Source organism: Hibiscus syriacus, unplaced genomic scaffold (genome assembly GCF_006381635.1).
Source record: "Hibiscus syriacus cultivar Baekdansim isolate YM2019G1 unplaced genomic scaffold, ASM638163v2 tig00116965_pilon, whole genome shotgun sequence".
NCBI lineage: Eukaryota > Viridiplantae > Streptophyta > Magnoliopsida > Malvales > Malvaceae > Hibiscus > Hibiscus syriacus.
In genome coordinates, this window is record NW_024063490.1 from 5,998,095 (window position 1) to 6,020,246 (window position 22,152).

Below are 22,152 nucleotides of genomic sequence, written 5' to 3' on the forward strand. Positions count from 1 at the left end.
TTATTCTCTCCATAATTCAATGTAATATCATTCATAAACTAATTTATTAGATCATTTATATTTATCCCTTTGAAGGATTTATATACAATTTTTGATAGAAGCACAAATAAATTGATATAAACTAAATATTAAATATAAAAATGTATTTGAATCGATCGATATGTAGAAATCTTTAAATCTTTTTTTTTTGTTTTGATCTTCCAAAAAAGATATATATTATCTTGTCGTAAAATTCTCTGATAGGAGTGGAAATAAATACAAGTTAACCTATTTTTTAAGAGCCGCTATCTCTTTATATAGATGAGCATTCAATTAGTTTTTAGATATTTATAATTATGTATCTCATCAAATTGTAAACACAACTTATGGTATTTACATTTTATTACCATCGTACTTCATACTTATGACACGTGTAACATAATTGATCACTTAATTTTTTGTCGTATTTTATAATGCCATTATACATATATGTCCACAATTATAAATTGTAACCCAATAATCTCTCACGTGTTTCTTAATAAATATACAATCCTATGAGGTTAAAATTTACTATTATATAATAAGTATTCTATAACAATATCGTCCATCAATTATATACATATAGGATAACACAAAAATTATTGAGATCAAACTTTTACCATAATTAGAGTGCAAATATATCAAAAGTTTATTTCTATGAAAATAATCATAAAAATCTTTAATTGAAATAATCGAAATTTGTGTTTATAACATACGAGTATTTTAAAATTATAAACTCCTGCTAAAACTAAATATCATTAAAATATTACACCACACAAGTAGTGTGCTAATGAAAAATATAGGGCGATAGTCCCTTAGAACACAATGAAAAATAAACTTATTTAAATTTTATTTCTTTTTTTTACGGTTGTAATTAATTTTAAATTAGTTAAATTATACTGTAAATAATATTAAAATTATAAGAACAAACAATTTTTTAGAAGATTGGATCTTATATATCTTAAGTCTTAAAGTAATATTAAACGTATCTATAATATACTCCCTCACATTTCCTTGACTCTTATGTTTCATAGACATCAATGAATTTAGCCGGTGATGGGTTCAAAAATACTTTTTAGGATGAACACACATATACTAACAACACAATTTTTTGTATAACGTGAACACAAATAAAATTTTAGGATAGACATAATAAATAAAATAAATTTCTAACTGAAGAAATTTTGAATCTCAGGGTGGACAAATAATATTGGATATTTTAAGAAAAATACAATGACTTATTATGTATTTAAACTCAAAATTTAGAAGACAAATGTATACTTTATCTAATATTTAAACTTATAATGACCTAGATTGTTTGTAGAAAAACAATTCGAGAACATATGTTATTCTTTAGTTCAACTCCTACTTGATTAAATATTTAATAAATTCTTGAATTTTTTTATCTAATTCTTACAGGAGTTAATGTTATCGAACTACACAAGAAATTAAAATGCCTAAATAAAGTCTAATTCGCAATGATAAATATCAATCTTGTCCATTTGTTTAAGGATAAATTACGCATTTAATACTTAAACTAATAATTTTGGTTCATTTTATCACTTAAACTTTCAAAATCATATCTAATGTTTAGTTTTCATTTCATTTTAGCATCCCACCATTAAAAACTTAAATCGTTTAGTACCTAAACTATCAGTGTTGGTTTGTTTTAGTATATGAACTTTTAATTTTTTTTAACTTAACGTTAAATTTTGAATGGGATACTAAAACGAAACAAAAACTAAAATTTTTAATGGCGGGTACTAAAATGAAACAAAAACTAAACTTTATGTATTATTTTGAATAAAATGAAATTTAAGTATTAAAATAGACCAAAAATTATAATTTAGGTACTAACGCATAATTTACCCTTTGTTTAATTAAGCTCATTAAAGTTACGAAACGATGCATTGTTTTGGTGATGATTAAACTTGTTAGTTAAGGGAACATATGTTGGCTTTCACATTCTCTTATTTATTCCTTTTAATTCTTTTCTTCTATTTTTTAATGTAAATATATAGTGGTTCATCTATTAAATTATTAATGCAAGCAAGATTCAACAATAAAAAGGACATAAATAACATGATAAAATAGACTTTTAATCAATAATCAAATTAAAAAATCGAATATTGAGTAATGCTAAATTATTATATGAAAAATAAATAAGATGCTAAAACTATAATATAAACATGATACAAAAATTCATATAATATGAACAAGAATAATCTATATAAATCAACTCAATAGAAGAAATAAATACTAATTATCTTATTTAATTATTTAAATAATAATAATCGGTTATTCTAATGATATGAGACATTAAATCTCTTAAATAAGATCAAAAGTTCAAAGTTTAATGTTATGAATGAAATAAATTAAATTAGAAAGATCGATTATAATTATAATAAACTTTTATAATATCTTATTTAGATTAATTAATTATTAAATTAAATATAATTAATAATTAATTAAAAATTTAAAAAATTAGGCTTTGTTGTACATCCCAAACGGAAGAGGGTGTACTAGGGGTGTATTCGGTTCGGTTCAGTTTGATTTTTTATCAAAAATTAAATCGAAACCGAAATCGAATGATTAAAAAATCGAAACCGGTTTTTTCGGTTCAGGTTTTTCGGTTCGGTTCGATTTATTGATTTTTCAATGAAAAAATCACTTGAAACTATAAGTTTTTTTAAAAAATTGCCTATTCGATTCAATGAAAACCCGAACCGAACTGAATCAAAAGAATGAAGATTTTAAACCGAACCGAAAACCGAACCGTATAATACCAAATCGAATCGAACCATTTTACTCGGTTCGTATCAATTTTTTGATTTTTTCAATTTCGTTGCTCAGCCCTAGGGTGTACTACAATACTTCCACTTCCTTAAATGAATATGAAAATAAGAGAGTGATAGGTAGTAGTAATGATTCTCGTCATAATTGTACCGAAAATCTAATTGACTCGATTCAAAACATTTTATTAAGTTTAATTTAATTAGATTTAATTGATAAAAATAAGATAATTCAATAATTTTAAAGAAATTATTCGATTTTATTTGACTTGATCGAATATTTATCCCCCAAAAAAGTGCAGCCAAAGGCTACCTTTTGGGGACAATGAACCAATATTTGGGGGGGGGGGGGGCTACTTATAATTCTTTTTATTTGACACAATGACTTCACCTACTTAGACTGGTCGGCTTCTTGCTTTGCATTTAGGGGCCATATTGTCTGCTTTTGTGTGGGTTCAAATTCTAACATTTACCTTATGAGATATTGTCACAATAATAATGTCATATGAATTAACGCTAATTGATTAGGATTAAAATATTTCTTAATAATTTAAGGTGATTGATAATAATGTCACAAATGCAGCTGCTTGAGGACCTCTAGGGAGAATAGTACTCTCTTTAATCACTGAGCTCACATGATGAGTTCGATTCTGATTAAAATATTAAATTAATAAAATTATGTTTTTCTTCAATTTAATTGTACAAGCATTCATATAAGAAAACATATGTCAAAGTTTTGCATTGGCCATCAAGGTTTAGGGTTTGAGATCCCATTATAGCATACCCTCAATAAAAAATATTTTTAATTTTGAAATTAAATTGTTTATAAAAGACCATATCTAGGTTCGATCAAGGTCGAGTCATATGAATAACTCGACTATTTTGTTTTTAAAGATGCTTTTTTTTTATTTAAAAGAAAATTAGGGAACTGATAAAGGATGCTAAACTGTCAAAATCTGGCGCATGTGCCTTTCACTTTTTCTTCTTCTTTTATCATGAAATGAAAGCAATGTTACATGAAATAATTAGGGTGATTCGCGAGTTAGACAATGTTTGATTTGTGTTTGTTAACTCGACTTGTTGCTCGTTAAAAAAATTTGTTGTTCACTCAACTCGTTGCTCGTTAAGCTCGCTAAAAAATTTACCTTATTTTTTATTAACTAAATATAAAATTTACTAATACTATATGAGGTTATTAGGGTTGGTTTTTTTGTATTAAAATAATATTAATAATTAATAATATTTTATTATTTATTAAAAATAATAGATTAGTTAACTTATTAATTTTTTATTTTTTATTAATAAATTATTATTTAGAATTATTTTTTGAATGAAATAGTTTGAAGTAATTACTAAAAATATATTTTAAAAAATTAACGAGTTGCTTGCGAATTTATCGAATCGAGTTAGATTTTGCTCGACTCAACTCGTTAAGGTATCGAGTCGAATTCGATTTTGAGTCGATCCAACTCGAGTCAAGCCAACTCGAGTCGAATATTTATCGAGTTTTGACCGAGTCTAGTTCGAACTGATCAACTCGATAGTCACCTCTAGAAATAACCCTACTAACTTACAAAATCTCAAGCTGCTGATATTCCATTCCTTATTTAGCTACAAACTTTATGGCCTTAACGTAACAAATTTCAACATGATTAATACCTAAATTTACTTTAATTTTATCCATCTAACTTTTGAATTTCAAAAATATTTGAATTAAAATTTCAACCCACCATCAAAACATCATCTAATAATACTAACTGACTTATTCATTAATCGAATTATTTTTTCACTCTGATTCTGAATTTGATAGAATTTAAGATAATAATAGTTTTAATCCACCTTGCAGTACTTGTCCACCTTTAATTTTTTTTTATACAGAAATTCACCAGTTTTATTAAAAATAGAAAATATCTGAAATTACAACGAAAATTTACAAGCATAACCATAAACCTAAAATATAATTATGACATTTTCCTATTATAATTGAGACAAAAACTAGCCACCTAGATCACATAAGGACTGAAAAAGGAAAAGGTTAAAAAACCTAACAAAAAATCTCGAACAAAATAAAGATGCGAACAAATCTAACTGCATTGACAAACGAACCACAAAAGGGAATGGAGCTACTAAAATACCACCGAAAAATTACAAATCAGAGTCGAGCGACGTGAGAAAACTATCCATGAACGCAAAACGCGTATCCAAATCAATCCGATGGTCCAAAGCAAGAAGATAATCATGATAACAAATAAGCACCATCTTAATCAGTCGTGACGATATCAAATCCAACCCTAAGAAAAAAGATAAACGAAAATAACGGCAAAAAATCGTAAGCTACCAAAAGACAGAAAAAACGTACTATAAAGACAGAGATAAACGTGTCATAAAGGCATAAATAAACTTGTCCACCTTTAAATTATTATAGCAATAATAATATTAATTGAATTAAAATTTGGTTTAATATTAAAATGAACGATTATTTTGACTTTTATTATTTTTTGAAACAATTTAACTTTTAATATTTTAATTTCTATTATCAAAATGACTCTTGTTAGATGAAATTTGTTACTTGACTAAGTGTCAAAACGTGTTGTTGACGTGATATTTTCAGATGCATTAAATTAATGATGGATTAAGATATTATAGATTTGGCACTGAGACTTAGGCAAGGACCGATCCATATGGCTCCCTAAGGGAGCACTTGTACACTCATTATTTTGAGAAAAAAATTTAAATTTAGTTTAATTTGTTAATGAGAATTAAAAAATAAGAAAATTTGCATACCCATTTTTTTTAAAATAGAGTATTATAATTTTGGACTTCACTTTTTAATTTTTAGATCCGTCACTGGACTCAAATGACTAGTTGGAATTTATACATTCATTTTGATTAAAATTAAAAAGTTGGAATTGAATTTAAAAAAAAAAATTGAAAGGAGAAGGGACCAAAACGTGAAAATACTCTAAAGGTTTAAGGACCTTTACATGAATATCTCAAAATTTTAGATATTTAATCCATTTTTGTCATTTGGAAACCGAACCCTAAAAAAGACTATCCAGCTTTTTTATTCTCTTAACTCCTCCCCTCTCCTTTCTAACGGTGCCCCACACCAGAACCAAACGGTCGTCTTTTGGCCTTCTTTTGTCCCTCCGGCCACCACTAGCGGTGGATGGGCCAATCTTGACCATTCCAAAAAGAAATAAACTCTCATTTTTTTATTCTCTATCCCCTAAAACCGGACCACCAACACACTTAACAAGACCCTTCCCCTTTCAAAACTCCCATGGTTGATCTCTAAAAGGCGAAGCCTTTTCTCCTTCAATGAGATCCCTTTCAAGCGGCCATGGATATGGAACAGTGAGACCTCACGGAAGACTCCAAACAAAGCGGTAAGCATGAATGAACTTCGTCTATTTTACATGCAAAAAAATAAATGGCTAATGGAAAAGGCAAGGTACATTGAATATTTGGTTTGTATTGCTTATCTTTTTTTAATCTGGAAAAATCCTCTATTACATATTTCTATCGTGGGTTTTTATAGAACACTTCGACATTATAGAGAAAATAAGACAAAAAAAAAAGATTCATTTTTCTGATTTTCTGTCTTTTTCTTGTTTGATTGTACGAACAGAATCTCGGATCATCAGTCGCGCGTGGATGGAATTAAATGTCCCAGATTCTTAGCGATCTGTCTCGGCTCGAATGAAGATGGCGGCTTGGACGATGGCGCGGCTGAATGAGAGTGTTGACAGCGGCGGCGCAATTTTGGTGGCTTGGGTGGATGATACAGTAGGGTTTTGGCAGCCCTAGCTGTGGTGAATCTGGGACCATCAAATCATCTCTAGATCTAACGGCTGTGAAGAGGTGGCAGTTGAGTGGCTAAAGTGTAAAAAGATGAAACCCTAATTTTTAATCGGTTTGCACATGGGCTTTGGGTTTTCTAATTGGGTTTAATTTGTAAATGGACTGAATAATTTGGGTATGTATATATGTTGGGTTTTACATATTTATTTGGGCTTATAAAAATGGTGATTACAATGCTAATATTCTAATTCTAGCTGTTAGTTCATGTAACACTCTCGGATCGATACAAATGATCCGATCTGATCATAGATGTCACATTAAGGCCAACAGAGTGACCCACATTAAAAATACCTTAAAATAAAAATTTTAATAAACCATTTAAAAATCGTAACATGATTTATAAATAAACACAAGTTCATAAAATCATCCACATAAAAAATATAGAATTTGTTCATATATCATATCATAAAAATGTTTAAATTGAGTATAAAAAACAAATGTAACATACATACCCCTAACTACATATGTACTGTACTCCATAAGCAATGTCGAAAGAATTCTCATTACTAATTTCGATATTACACGTGGTCAATTCCTTTAACGTAAAATGCTGAATAATATAGCGAGCTTTGGGAAAGCTCAATAATACAAAACTACTAAAGGACAAACATATATATGGTGCAACATGAAGATTTCCTTAGTTATCTAGACATAAACATGTCCTAGTGATGAGTTGAGACTCCACTAATTAAATTTTCAGGTAATAGTCACGAAGTTTACGGTTTAAATAAAACGTTCAGAGAGATAGATTTAGAATATAGAGTTGGGGAGTCTAGTGTGTTAAAAAAACCCAGAAATAGTAGTTTATTTAAGTAAAACAAACTTTTAAAAACACAGTAATACCTTTCACCCAAACACTCTATATGCAGTTACCCAGAACTGCATCCATAAAGACTTACCTTAGACCTATTGGCGTAGGAGTCAATCTAAGGGAGTACCTTGAGGCCTTTGAGCCTACCCAAAGGGTTACCTTGGGGCCTAAAAGCCTACCCAAGGGTCATCTTTTGTTCATAAGGAATTACTAGCTTGATTAAAGCTAAACCTCGAAACTCTCCCGATGGGGGAGAAGATGTTCCTAACGAGAAGATGTTGAGTTAATCGATTGATGGAATTGGCCAAGAGGGGGGTGAATTGGCAATTAAAATTTTGGTGGAAGCTTTTGCAGAAAATTGAAAAGATTTGCACAGCGATTTAGAGTGGTTCAACTTTCTCAACCAAAGTCTACGTCCACTACCTTAGCTATCCACACTAAGGATTTTCCAACATATTCACTAATTTGTTCTTTCTTTTGAGGCCAAAGAGATAACTTTACAACTCCCTCAAGAATATACCCCAATTCTTGAGAACACTCTTTCTCAAAGAGAAGATTACAAATTTACAAATTTGCAAACTTATAAGGAAATCCTCACAAGGTAGATTGTTTGCACAATTCTAGAACAAAGAAAAGAACACTAAAAAATGAATACAATTGAGTACAAGTAGTGTTCTTGAAAGCAAAATGAATATTGAATGAAAAATAGGCTTGAAATGCTCAAACTTGAGGTTTGATGCTTTCTTTTTGATTCTCTCTTGATTCTTGTTTCTTGTGTTTCCTTGTTGTTGATCAATGTCTTATAAGCTTGTTTAAATACACCTTCAAATGATTCTGAACGTTGGGGATGATTAGTGGAGTCAATAGAGCCGTTTTAGTGTGAAATCAATTAATAAAACATCTTGGAGCGTGGGGGGAATCGATACCCCCTCATAGGGAATCGATTCACTAAGTGTAAAATTCAAATATTTCGACCGTTGATCGGGGGGAAATTGGTACCCCCTTGGGGGGAATCGGTTCCCTCCGAGCATTCTATTTTTCTCAGAGTCAAACCATTCAGGGGGGAATCGGTACCCCCTTGGGGGGGAATCGATTCCCTCTGGACAATCTGAAATTTTTGGCTTGAAACGGTTCGAAATACTTTGTAAAATTGTTTTGAAATTATTTTAAGATTAAAACTTAATTTTACACTTGAGTAAGGATTAAAAATGACATTTGAAAGATTTGGAGTAATATTTTGATATTCGAATAATTATATCGAATATACTCGAAAAATCTTTTGGAAAATCTTAAAATTCATTTAACTTAATTTGTTATATCAAAATATCAAAATATTTTCAACAATCTCCCCTTTTTTGATAGAACAAAACATTTCAGTAATTTTAAGATTTTGAAATCAAGTTTTGAAATTACTCCCCCTTACTTGAAAACTTCTCCCCTTTAAAAACACTTTAACATTTTCTCCCCCTTTTTGTTAAATCAAAAAGACCTTTAAAAGATTTTAAACAAGGTTTGGAAATCATTTAGCCAATTGATTATAAATATATATAGCTTAAGCTGCTAAGATCATAATCAAGAGAAACGTTAGCCATTGGTTTCATAATCAAGAGAAACGTTAGCCATTGGTTTCATAATCAATATTCATAAACAATGTGATATGGCGAAATTGGTCATATATCTAACATGATATAAATGATGCAAGAATGAATAAATTTAACCAAACCAAATATATATAGAAATATAAGTTCAAACATCAATAATCCATCAAACAAATTCAAACATCCAATAATCAAAATTAAAAACAATCCAAAGTCATTCAAAATGTTGAAACAATAAACTCCATGTTCTATTTCAAAGTACTAAAGCAAGACAAAGAATCAAGCATCCGCAAGAAGATCGGGAGGAGGAAAATGAGCTCGCATAGCGGCCATCTCAAGTGAAAGTGCATCAATGCGTTCATTCATAGAAGCGTTGTGTAATACCCCAAAAATTTAGACAATGACCAAAATGAAAATTTTGAAAGTTTGATGGTCAAAGTATAAAACTTGGGAAAAGTTTAGGGAATTAAGTGATAAATTTCATAAAAAGATTTTTTTTTCCATAAATGATGGTTTACTCTTGAGAGTGGATTTTTATAAAAATCATATTTTTGGAATTTGGAATTTTAGTAAAGAAAAATTAGAAAGGGTTAAAGCCGGTAAGGAATCGGTAAATTTCGATCGAATTGGAATTTTACAAAAATTTGAAGGATGTTATAAAATGGTTGGAAATATTATTTTAATATTTTGGATCAGAGAAATTTGGTCTGGAAATGTGCAAATTTTCAGATTTAACCGAAACAGTGCAATTTAGTTACTAAAACGCAAGATTTGAAAATTCAAGGTGAATTTCGGAAGTCAAAGACAAAATAAATTATGTTTGACTTTGAAATATGGTATTGATCAGATTGCTAGGTTTGATGGTGAATAAAAATATTCATTAACGGTGTTTTGGTCTTTTTCCAAATAAATGAATATTATATTCATTTATAGTGAAATATAATTCAAACAAAGATGAAATGCACTCAAAATGTCATCTAAATATTCTATCTTCTTCTCCAACCAACGTGGGCTTCTTCAAAGGTAAGAGCAAAGCTTCAACTCAAATTTCAAGTAATTTCTTTAGGATTATGAGTATGATGAAAATAGAAAATGGTTATTTGCGAAAAACGCTATCATTTGGTACCAATATTGCATGATAATCTTGCTTGATTCAAATATCCCCAAATCTGGAAATTTGGATTTATACAATGGTTTTTGAAATTGATGATGATTATTGATGATTTTGAGGTTGTATGAATTGATGAAGAACATAAGGATGAGATTAAAGAAAAACAGTTTAGATTTTGGGAATTACACTGGGTTCGAAAATTCACCAGAAAATATATAAAAATAATTTGGAGGTTGTTTTTATATATTGTGTTCATATATGGATCTAGTTTTTTTTAAAACAAACAGGGATCAATTTCAAGTTGTATACAAATATATATGAATTTTTAACTGAGGAAAGGTCAGAAAAGTCGGACAGCAGAATTCTGTACAAAACAGATTCTGTTGGTAAACTTTGAAAATTCACCATAAATTGTACAGAATGAATTAGAAGGAGTTCTTTATATGGATAGATTCGTATTCGATTGTAGTTTTTAACAGAAGAAATGGAATTGAATTCCAGTGTTTATATCAATACATAATAATGATTCTTTAAGGGTAGTACGAGTTGTCTGAATTCTAGAAAATTGATGGGTTATTGTATAAGTGTTGTATAATTGATGTACTATGCTGGAAATTGTTGTTCATGAATTGAAATGAGTGTTAGATGTGAAATTGATTATTTTGGGAAGATTGAAATGATTGGTGATTTAAGTACAACAATTGCATAGTTGGGGTACTTAAATGTATTTATGCTTTTGTAAAAGCATTTGAATGGAAATAATTTCAATGTTGGAATTATTGGTATTAAGAATTTAAGTGGTAAAATGGTGAAGACCATTTTGGGTAAATTGGAAAAGTTGGTTCCAATGTTATAAGGAATTATTAAGAGTTAAATATTTTGATAGATGATGAATTTCAAATATAGTATGGAGGAATGTATTTATGTTAGTAAAATACTAACATATGGATTATTATGAATTTGTGATTTATGCAGATCGTGGTTGATTTGCAATTGAATCAAGTCAAGTATAAAAAGGGTATATTGTGGACAATAGTGAGGCACAAATATTTTGAAAGATATAAAGTGTCAAGGTGAGTGCAATACATGCATGAAATTATACATTGATGTTTTATACATCATAAGGAATACTTGCGATAAGTCGACCTTGTTTATATCGGCATGATTTTATATCATTTTTATAAATTGACATTGATATGTCAGAGTATGAAACTAAAATGCATTGATCATGAAAAATGTGATATTTTACCATAAATGTTTTCGGGTATGAACTGCCCAATGTTAAATATTGATGATATACTTTGCCATGGATGGATCGAATAAAATAGACTATATGCCCAAAGTAAGTCATTGAGGGACAGGGTATAGTTGGCATGCCATAGAGTATAGCAGCTGCAGGTTTATATTAGCACTATAGTGTGTAAGGAAACTAAGTGCAGGTTTATGTCCGGATTAGCACTATAGCGTAAGCTTAGTGTAGGTGGCGGGCACGACCTTATGTGTATTGTCCGGATTAGCACTATGGCGTAAGCTTAGTGTAGGTTTAGCACTACGGTGCATGTATTTTACTCGTATACCCAGGGTCCTCAAGGTTTAATATTGGGCTATTGGCTATGGATTATGTTTTATTGGTTAATAAATGGTAACCATGCAAATAAGCTTATGAGCTTACGGAATAATGGTAAAATAAGCTTACGAGCTTATGGGATAAATGGTAAGAGATTTTATATTATTTTGATCATGGTAAAATATTGAATATGTTAGTAAAATGATTTTATGGAAATTTGATATTGAAAATCATGCATGAATTGTATTGCACTGTTAAATGTTTTAAATTGCCTCACTAAGTTTATACTTAGCGTGTGATGATTTTCACGCATAGGTAAAAAGCATGTAAGGGAATAAACAGTTCAGAACGACAGCAAGCATCGAGAGGTATATTTAAATATCAGTAAGACATCCTATTGTGAAATTTGATTTTAGATAGTGGCATGTAATTTGGAAATGTTTAATTTAATTATTGAGTAAATTTTTGGGAATTTTTATAGTGATGAAATGTTAATTTTTATGAGTTTTATATGTAAATTTTCGAAAGTTACTGTAGCATGAACAGTAACCACGAATTATGAAATTTTTTCCAGATTGTTAAAGGGGTACCGATTCCCCTACTACAGGGAATCGATTCCCCCTCTATTCACTGTTACTGTTCACGGGTACTATTCACTATTCATAATTAAAAATATTTTGAATTAAATTGGTTACAACGAAACGTAATTTTTATGATATGATAATTTTATAATATCATTTACTATTTTAATAAAATAAATTTTAAATCGCTTTTGAATTTTGAAATAGTTTTAGAAAATACGGGTGACATCCGTAATCTGTATAGGTATAAATATACGGGTTACGGGTGTTAGACGTTGTTCGCGCGCATCTCCCGGAGAATCTCCAATTATTGAGCTCTCATTGTGGATAAATGAGACTGTATGGAAGTGAAGCGAGAATCCATGGATGCATACCAGAAATCAAATGTATCCATAAAAGATTGAAAGTATGAGGGAATTTGATCCTCTGGCCGTGCTTGTTCCTCTAGTGGAACTTGTTCCTCGTGTTGTTCTTGCTCATCATCGGAGTCGTCGGCTTCCGGAGGTTGTTCATGAGAACGAACCCAAATACCAGTCTCTTCATTCAACTTCCATCCCGATTTAGTTAAAGAAAATAGGTTGATTTGATTTTTGAGGGGAAATGAAGCATCAAGACCAACTCTAAGGCCAACCTTTTTAAACAGATTACTAAGAATACAACTGTAAACTAAAGAAGAACATAATTTCTTATTGGGAACAAGATTTACGGTTTCGACAAGTTTAGAAAAGATAATTTGTGGAAGGTTGATTTTAAGATTTTTTTGGTCACAATGTAGCCAAAATAAATCCATGGCTCGGAGAGTAGAGTAACGACCTCCGGATGGTCGAAACCACCAAGAGATCATGAGATAAAGAAAACGATCGTGAAGATCTAACACACTCATATTATCCCTTCGTTTATACTGAGATCCTACCGTCAGTTTTTCATTGTCTAACCCGTTATTATCTAATCCTAATGCTTTGGCTATGTATTCTGGTCACGATGAAAGAATTGTCATAGAAGATAGGATCGAATTCCTGTGGTAAAGGTTTTCTCCCGGTTTTGAATGCAAACGACATTAGAGTAGAAGATACGAACGAGTTGATGGTAGACTATTGGTTCAAGATCAAAAAGTTTGTCAAATTTCCACTCTTGAAGAGTAGGAAGATGTCGAAAATTGATGTCTAACATGGCTTGAAGAGATGGGATGCGTTCTTCTCGGATTTTGTAGGACTCAAAGTATTGACAAAACCTAAAATAGAGATTTTGTCTACGACCGGGTTCATTGAAGCAAGAATTGTGAATGGTTATGTTTGGATCATCGGGATTAGGAATATGAATTTGTTGGATAGGTGGAGGATTTGGAGGTGAGTTTGGAGGTTGGCTATAACGACTAGAAGAAGGTCTAGAACGTTTGTGAGACATGATTTAAGGTAATCAGAATAGAAAGAATAACCTGCAATTTTAAAACACATGTATGCAATATAATCAATCCCAAAACTCAATTGAGTCCTCAATATCTCAAGGTTCTCTAAACCAATCCTAATGGGCAAAGTTTTTGAAAACTATTGAAAAATAAAGTTTTGAAAATCAATATACGTATAGTTTTCATACTAACAATATAATTAAATCAAAACACAACAGTTTGAAATTAATTAAAAAATTTCATTTTTTTATTTCGAAATTTCAAGAATTAATTGAAAAATTATGAGATTTTGATGAAATTAGTTGTAAAATATAGTTTCTAAACACTAAACAATCAATGCTCGATCACTATTTCAATCTAGAACTAATTAAAACTAGTTCTATGTTCAAAAATTGATAAAATAGAAGTTTTAGAAAAATACCTTGAAGAATTTCGGATTTGAGTGATATTGAATGAAGTTGCACAATTTTGATGATTCCAACAAGTTTAGGAGTTGATATTTTAAGTAATTTCGATTAAAAATGGTGTTTTTAATGAAATATGGAGATAGGGAGAGAGTAGAGAGGAGAACAGCGGCAAAGAGAAAGAAGAGAGGTTTTAAGAGAGAGAGGGTTTTCTGGGCGTGATATAACCAGAACCCTCAGGGGGTATCGATTTCCCTACAGGGGTATCGATTTCCCTACAGGGGAATCGGTTCCCCTTCAAGGGGGTATCGATTCCCTCTGTACTAAAATTTGATTTAAACACTCAAAATGCTAAATTAATTTGCTCTAGTGGTATTGACAACTCATATTATGAAAAAATAACTATGTTCAATCAATCAAATCTATCATTTAAAAATTATTTGAACATATAATCAATTTTTCACAAAGAATCATAAACTCCCCCTAACTAATAGCAAAGAATGCAATCAAAATTAATTATAAGCATTTTTCATTTATTCTTAAAAATGCTAAAATTATTTTAAACACTAAGTGAAGATAGGCCAGTTAAACATAATTCTCTCTTAAGTGTCCAAAATCTTTCCTTGTCTAAAGGCTTTATAAAGATATCCGCTAATTGATGCAAATTATCAACAAATTCTAGAACTATATCTTTCTTAGCGACATGGTCTCTAATGAAGTGATGTTTTATTTCAATGTGCTTAGTTCTAGAGTGTTGGATGAGATTTTTAGTGAGACAAATAGCACTAGTATTGTCACACTTGATAGGAATGGTACCTACTTCAATTCCATAATAAAAAAGTTGTTGTTTCATCTATAAAACTTGTGCACAACAACTACCAGCTGAAATGTATTATGCTTCAATGGTAGATAATGCAAAACAATTTTTTTTCTTTGAAAACCAAGAAATCATCATATTTCCAAGGAATTGGCAAGTACCGGAGGTGCTTTTCCTATCTAATTTGCTTCCTCCATAATCCGCATCAGAGAAGGCATGCAAGCTAAAGCTAGAGTCTCTAGGATACCAAAGTCCTAATCTAGGAGTGTCCTTAAGGTATCTAAAGATTCTCTTAACAACTAGTAAATGTGATTCCTTAGGTCATGATTGAAATCTAGCACATAAGCAAACACTAAACATAATGTCCGATCTACTTGCAGTTAGATAGAGCAAAGAGCCAATCATTGACCTATATAATTTAACATCCACATATTTACCTCCTTCATCCAAGTCAAGCTTTGTATAAGAGCTCATTGGAGTGTCATGAGGTTTCCCATTTTCCAGTCCAAATTTCTTGAGCATATCTTTGACGTATTTAGCTTGATTGATGAAGATGCCATCTTTTCTTTGCTTGATTTGGAGTTCCAAGAAAAATGAGAGCTCCCCCATCATGTTTATCTCGAATTCACTTTGCATTAGCTTAGAAAATTCTTGGCAAAGAACATCATTAGTAGAACAAAATATTATATCATCAACATAAATTTGAACTACTAATAAATCTTTACCTTTATGCTTTAAAAACAATGTAGTGTCAACCTTCCCTTTTGAAAATCCCTTTTCAATTAAAAAGTTTGACAATCTTTCATACCAAGCCCTAGGAGCTTGTTTTAAACCATAAAGTGTTTTTGTCAATTTAAGAACATGATTTGGAAATTTTAAATCTTCAAAACCAGGAGGTTGTTCCACATATACTTATTCTTTTATAAAACCATTTAAAAATGCACTTTTAACATCCATTTGATATAATTTAAATTCATGAAAACATGCAAATGCTAATAACATTCTAATTGCTTCCATCCTAGCTACGGGAGCGTATGTTTCATCATAGTCTATGCCTTCTTCTTGAGTATAGCCTTGAGCAACAAGTCTAGCCTTGTTTCTCACTATATTACCACTTTCATCAAGCTTATTCCTAAATACCCATCTAGTACCTATAGTAGATTTATTACTAGGCCTTTCAACTAATGTCCATACTTTTCTTCTCTCAAATTGATTTAACTCTTCTTGCATAGCCATAATCCAATGTTCATCATTTAATGCTTCTTTAATATTCTTAGGCTCTATACATAAGATAAATGCAACATAATTACAAATATTTCTAAGAGAAGATCGAGTTGTTACCCCTTTGGATGGATCACCTATAATCTCAACATCCTTGGCATAGTTGTACTCTCTTGGATAAGATACTTCACTTTCTTCAATGGTTGGATTCTCGAGAGGATCATGAGTTTTCTCATCTTTCGTTTCTTCCTTTGATGATGGTTCTCCAACGTCATGTCTAACGTCATTTGCATTTATAATGACTACATCATCATTCACACAAGAATCCTTTCTTGGAAGGAGATTATCATCGAAAACAACATGTATAGACTCTTCTACAACTAAAGTTCTTTTATTAAATACTCGATAAGCTTTTGAATTTAAGGAATAATCCAGAAAAATTCCTTAATCACTTTTAGCATCAAATTTGCCAAGATTGTCTTTACCGTTGTTTAAAACAAAACATTTACATCCAAAAGGATGAAAATAACTAATGTTAGGCTTTTTATTTTTAAAAAGTTCATATGGAGTTTTCTTCAAAATAGGCCTAATCATTACTCGATTAATAATATAACAAGTAGTATTTGTAGCTTCCGCCTAAAAATATTTTGGCAACTTGTTTTCACAAAGCATAGTTCTAGCCATTTCTTCTAAAGTTTGATTTTTCCTCTCAACAACTCCATTTTGTTGAGGGGTTCTAGGTGCTGGAAAATTATAGCTAATACCATTAGAATTACAAAATTCAGTAAATCCAAGATTTTCAAATTCAGTTCCATGATCACTACTAACACTATTTATAGAGTAACCTTTTTCGTTTTGGATTAATTTTGAAAACTTAATTAATTTTTCTAATGCTTCATCTTTAGTACTTAAGAATAGAACCCCAAGTAAATCTAGAATAGTCATCTACCAATACAAATGCATATTGTTTTCAACCCAAGCTAGTAGTTCTAGATGGCCCAAAAAGATCTAAATGAATCAATTGTAATACTCTACTAATGGATACATCATTAATGGATTTAAAAGAAATACGCTTTTGTTTTTCTTTAGCACAAGCATCACAAATTTTATCATTATCAAATTTTGGTTTAGGCAGCCCTCGAACCAAATCTCCTTGAGCTAATCGTTGCAAAACACTCATACTAGCATATCCCAGTCTCCTATGCCATAACCAACTATCACGCTCATCCTTAGTAACTAGGCATAAATTAGTTATATTTATAGAGTCTAAATGCACCATGTATATGTTTCCTATTCTTTGACCAACAAGCATAATCCGATTAGATGCAATGCCAATAACTTTACAACCATTAGTTTCAAACATGACATTGAATCCTTTATCACAAAATTGACTAATGCTCAAAAGATTATTCTTTAATCCATTCACATATAAAATATTTCTAATTTGTATGGAAGAGGTATTACCTATTGTACCTATACCTTCGATGTAACCTTTTGAATTATCACCAAAAGGCACTTATCCTCCATTTTTGGCGTTAAGCTCTATGAACCGGCTTTTGTCTCCGGTCATGTGTCTTGAGCATCCACTATCAAGGTACCATGAGTTTGAATTTGTTTCCCATGCCTTGTAGCAATGCTCCTTTTCCTACAAAAATAGATTAATTTCTAATTTTTGGTACCCAAATTCTTTTGGCTCCATATTTATTAGTTTCCAAAATCCTAGTCCCCTTAGGTATCCATTTGTGTAGGATATCCTTATCTTTAGTAGTAACAAGTCCTTTAAGAACCCATATACTTTTAAAGATTTTTCCATTAGAGGTTCTTCGGGGACCTCTATCATTGTAGTTTTTAAAACTTTTTCTAACAAAGTTGGATTTTGAATTTTCTCTATTTTCAAAATGTTTTGTTCCAACTTTATCAAAAGAAGCTTTAAGATCATCAATTTTCTTTTGATGATCATCATTGACCTTTGAAAGTAAATTTTGCAAATCTGAATTTTTCTTTTCAAACTCTTCTAGTTTGATTTGCAAATCACTAATTTTACTTTCAAAATTATTGTTGGTTTTGGATATGAGCTTATTTTCATTTTCAATTTTGAAACATCATTTTTATATTTTAAAAACAATTTCTCATAATCCGAAGCCAACCCATTATATTCCTCTAATAACTCATCATAAGATAAATCATCTAATTCAAATGAGTTAGAGGTTACTTTAGAATCTTCCCCGAATGCCATCAAGCACAAGTTTGCTACTTCTTGTTCCTCTTCATCGGAACCTTATTCATCACTCCATATAGCCACATGAGCCTTGTGCTTATTCTTTGATTGACCATTTTTCTTCAATTGTGGACAATCATATTTGACATGCCCCGTTTTTTTGCACTCATAGAAAATGATAGGGTCCTTCTCTTTTGGTTCATTTTTTAGGCCTTCATTTCATTTGAATTTTCTTCCTCGGTAAGGTCTCATCATTTTTCTGAACCGTTTGACAAACAATGCCATTTCCTCGTCATCGTCATCTTTATCTGAATCACTCTCATCTTTTGTGGATTTGAGAGCAACTTCAATGTTTTTCTTCTTCTCCTTCTCCTTTGGTGTCTCGTCAATCTTATCGAGGTCCACCTCATCTTCAAGCATCATTTCATGAGTGAGGAAGGAACCGATTAACTCTTCAAGAGTTAAGGACTTTAGGTTCTTAGCCTCGATGATTGCAGTCTTCTTGGATTGCCACGATTTTGGAAGTGAGTAAACTAACTTCCTCACACGCTTTTCGTTTGGAATGATCTCTACATATGATTTGAGACCATTTACAATCGTTGAGAATCTATCCGTCATAGCTTTGATATCTTCATTTGGTTTCATCCTGAAATTTTCATAGCTATGTGTTAGAAGACTAATTTTATATTTTTTTACCTCGTCGGTGCCTTCATGAGTGACTTGTAGTTTATCCTATATTTCTTTGGCGGTTGTACAAGATGAAACTCTTCCATATTCATCTGTTCCAAGAGCACAAAATATGATATGGATGGCTTTGGAGTTGAGCTGGAACATTCTTGTCTCTCATTCACTCCACAATCTTGAATGAGTGAGAGGCTTGATATATTCATCTTATACAATATTCCATGCTCCCATGTCACTTTCTTGAATGAAATACATCATCCTATTCTTCCAATAGGCATAGTTAGCTCCATTGAAGAAATGAGGCTTGTTGATGGGCATCAAATCGAGACCGAAGTCGACATTTGAAGTAGAGGCCATTGATGACTTGATAATCGATATAACTCTTCCCGAATCGACTCAAGAGGCGATTAAACCTTCAAATGAGTGAGGCTCTGATACCAATTGTTGAGTTAATTGATCGATGGAATTGGCCAAGAGGGGGTGAATTGGCAATTAAAATTTTGGTGAAAGCTTTTGTAGAAAATTGAAAAGATTTGTACAGAGATTTAGAGTGGTTCGACTTTCTCAACCAAAGTCTACGTCCACTACCTTAGTTATCCACACTAAGGATTTTCCAACAAATTTACTAATTTGTTCTTTCTTTTGAGGCCAAAGAGACAACCTTACAACTCCCTCAAGAATATACCCCAATTCTTGAGAACACTCTTTCTCAAATAGAAGATTACAAATTTGCAAACTTACAAGGAAATCCTCACAAGGTATATTGTTTGCAAAATTCTAGAACAAAGAAAAGAACACTAAAAAATGAATACAATTGAGTACAAGTAGTGTTCTTGAAAGCAAAATGAATATTGAATGAAAAATAGGCCTGAAATGCTCAAACTTGAGGTTTGATGCTTTCTCTTTGATTATCTCTTGATTCTTATTTCTTGTGTTTCCTTGTTGTTGATCAATGGCTTCTAAGCCTTTTTAAATACACCTTCAAATGATTCTAGACGTTGGGGATGCTTAGTGGAGTCAATAGAGCCGTTTTAGTGTGAAATCAATTAATAAAACATCTTGGAGCGTGGGGGAATCGATACCCCCTCATAGGGAATCAATTCCCTAAATGTAAAATTCAAATATTTCGACTATTGATCAGGGGGAATCGATTCCCTCCGAGCATTCTGTTTTTCTCAGAGTCAAACCATTCAAGGGGAATCGGTACCCCCTTGGGGGGGGGAATCGGTTCCCTCTGGACAATCTGGAATTTTTGGCTTGAAATGGTTTGAAATACTTTGTAAAATTGTTTTGAAATTATTTTAAGATTAAAACTTAATTTTACACTTGAGTAAGGATTAAAAATGACATTTGAAAGATTTGGAGTAATATTTTGATATTCGAATAATTATATCGAATATACTCAGAAAATCTTTTGGAAAATCTTAAAATTCATTTAACTTAATTTGTTATATCGAAATATCAAAATGTTTTCAACAGAAGAACTTGTTCAAACTTGACTTATCCATCATAGAAGGAGGTGAATCAACATTTCTGACGGAAGGGTTCATAATGAGAAGGACTTGTTCAACCCTGACTCGTCCATCATAGAAGGAGGTGAATCAGCATTTGAAATGGAAGGGTTCATAATGAGAAGAACTCGTCAGATAAAGGAGAATAAATTCCTAATGAGAAAAACTTAATCAACCCTGGCTCGTCCATCACAGAAGGAGGTGTATCAACATTTTCAATGGAAGTGTTCATAATGAGAAGAGCTCATTCGATAAGGGAGAAGAAGTTCCTAATGAGAAGAACTTGTTCAACCTTGGCTTATCCATCACAGAAGGAGGTGGATCAACATTTCCAATGAAGTTCATATAAGAAGAGCTCATCCAAAGAAGAATAAGTTCATAATGACAAGAACTTGGAGATCGAGACTTGTTGACAGTCTAAAGATATAAAATTGGTGTTTTACGACTTTGCACTATTGTCGTTGCTTGCCAATAAGCAAAGATGAGCAATTCAACTATATTTTTATTATTATATAAAAAATGTTACTAAAAAACCAATGACGTCCAAATTAAAAAGTAATCCACACCTTTCACAACCCATCAACAAATAAACGAACCCATTTAACCCTAGCCTGAATTGATAGAAGCCCAGCTGCAACCCACATGTGGAGAGAAAAGAGGTTAGGGTTTCATCCTTCTACTCTTAGAGCCGCGCGACCCCTGTCGTCAGGTTAGAGAGCAATCAGATGGCTAAGATTTGCTCATTTCTAGGATTTTACCAAACCCTAGTGAAGCACCCCAGCCACCACTCCCTCGCAACCATTAGAATTGGAGAATCCAATAACTTGGATTCATCATCAGTTAGGGTTTTACCCTAAATTATCATCAGCTTGCGCCGTCGCTCAGGCCGTAACCATTGGATCATATCTGATCCAACGACCCCAGATGCAACGTTGTTTTTTTCGCGTGTAAGTCATTTATGTCAACTCCACTGAGATATCATCGGTCACCACAGAGAATGACCAAAAGGACCCGAGGTAAAAATATTTACCCGTCTTTTCACTCACGTCATCGTCGCCTGCTCAGAGCGTTGGATTACCCTCCATGGTTAAAGCACCCAAAGTCGAAAATAGAAAGAAAACAAACAAAAAATCAGATACTTTTCTCTCTTTAACTTCCAACCTAAAATATGTAAAAAAAAATGAATCAATGACGAAAAGGAGAACAAAAAAAAGAAGAAAAAGGAAATTCTCACTATCCGAGTGTTTGGTCTCTCTCACCAGAGTAAGAAAGTCGCTTTCGTCAAAGGTAAAGGCCTTGCATGTTGTAGATCTAGGGGATATGTCCTAGGGCTCACAAAAAAGGATGTTTGGGGGGTTTTATTTTGGGGATTTTGAAAGGTTTAAGAGTCATTTAGGTTTAGAATAACATGTTTTTAGGCTCTAGGGGTTATGGGGAGATGATTTAAGGAGGTTGTCGCCGTCAGAATCGTCGTTCGTGGTGGTCGACTAGGAGTCAATTCATTTCTCACGGCAAAGGGATGGAGGAAGAGTGGGGACAATTTTAGAGAA

At 31.6% G+C, this 22,152-nt stretch overlaps 1 pseudogene; it reads right to left on the reverse strand.

The window, feature by feature from the left end:
- The window catches only part of LOC120191106, a 29,566-nt pseudogene extending 13,393 nt beyond the window's left edge, over positions 1-16,173 (reverse strand).
- Between the last annotated feature and the right edge of the window lie 5,979 nt (positions 16,174-22,152).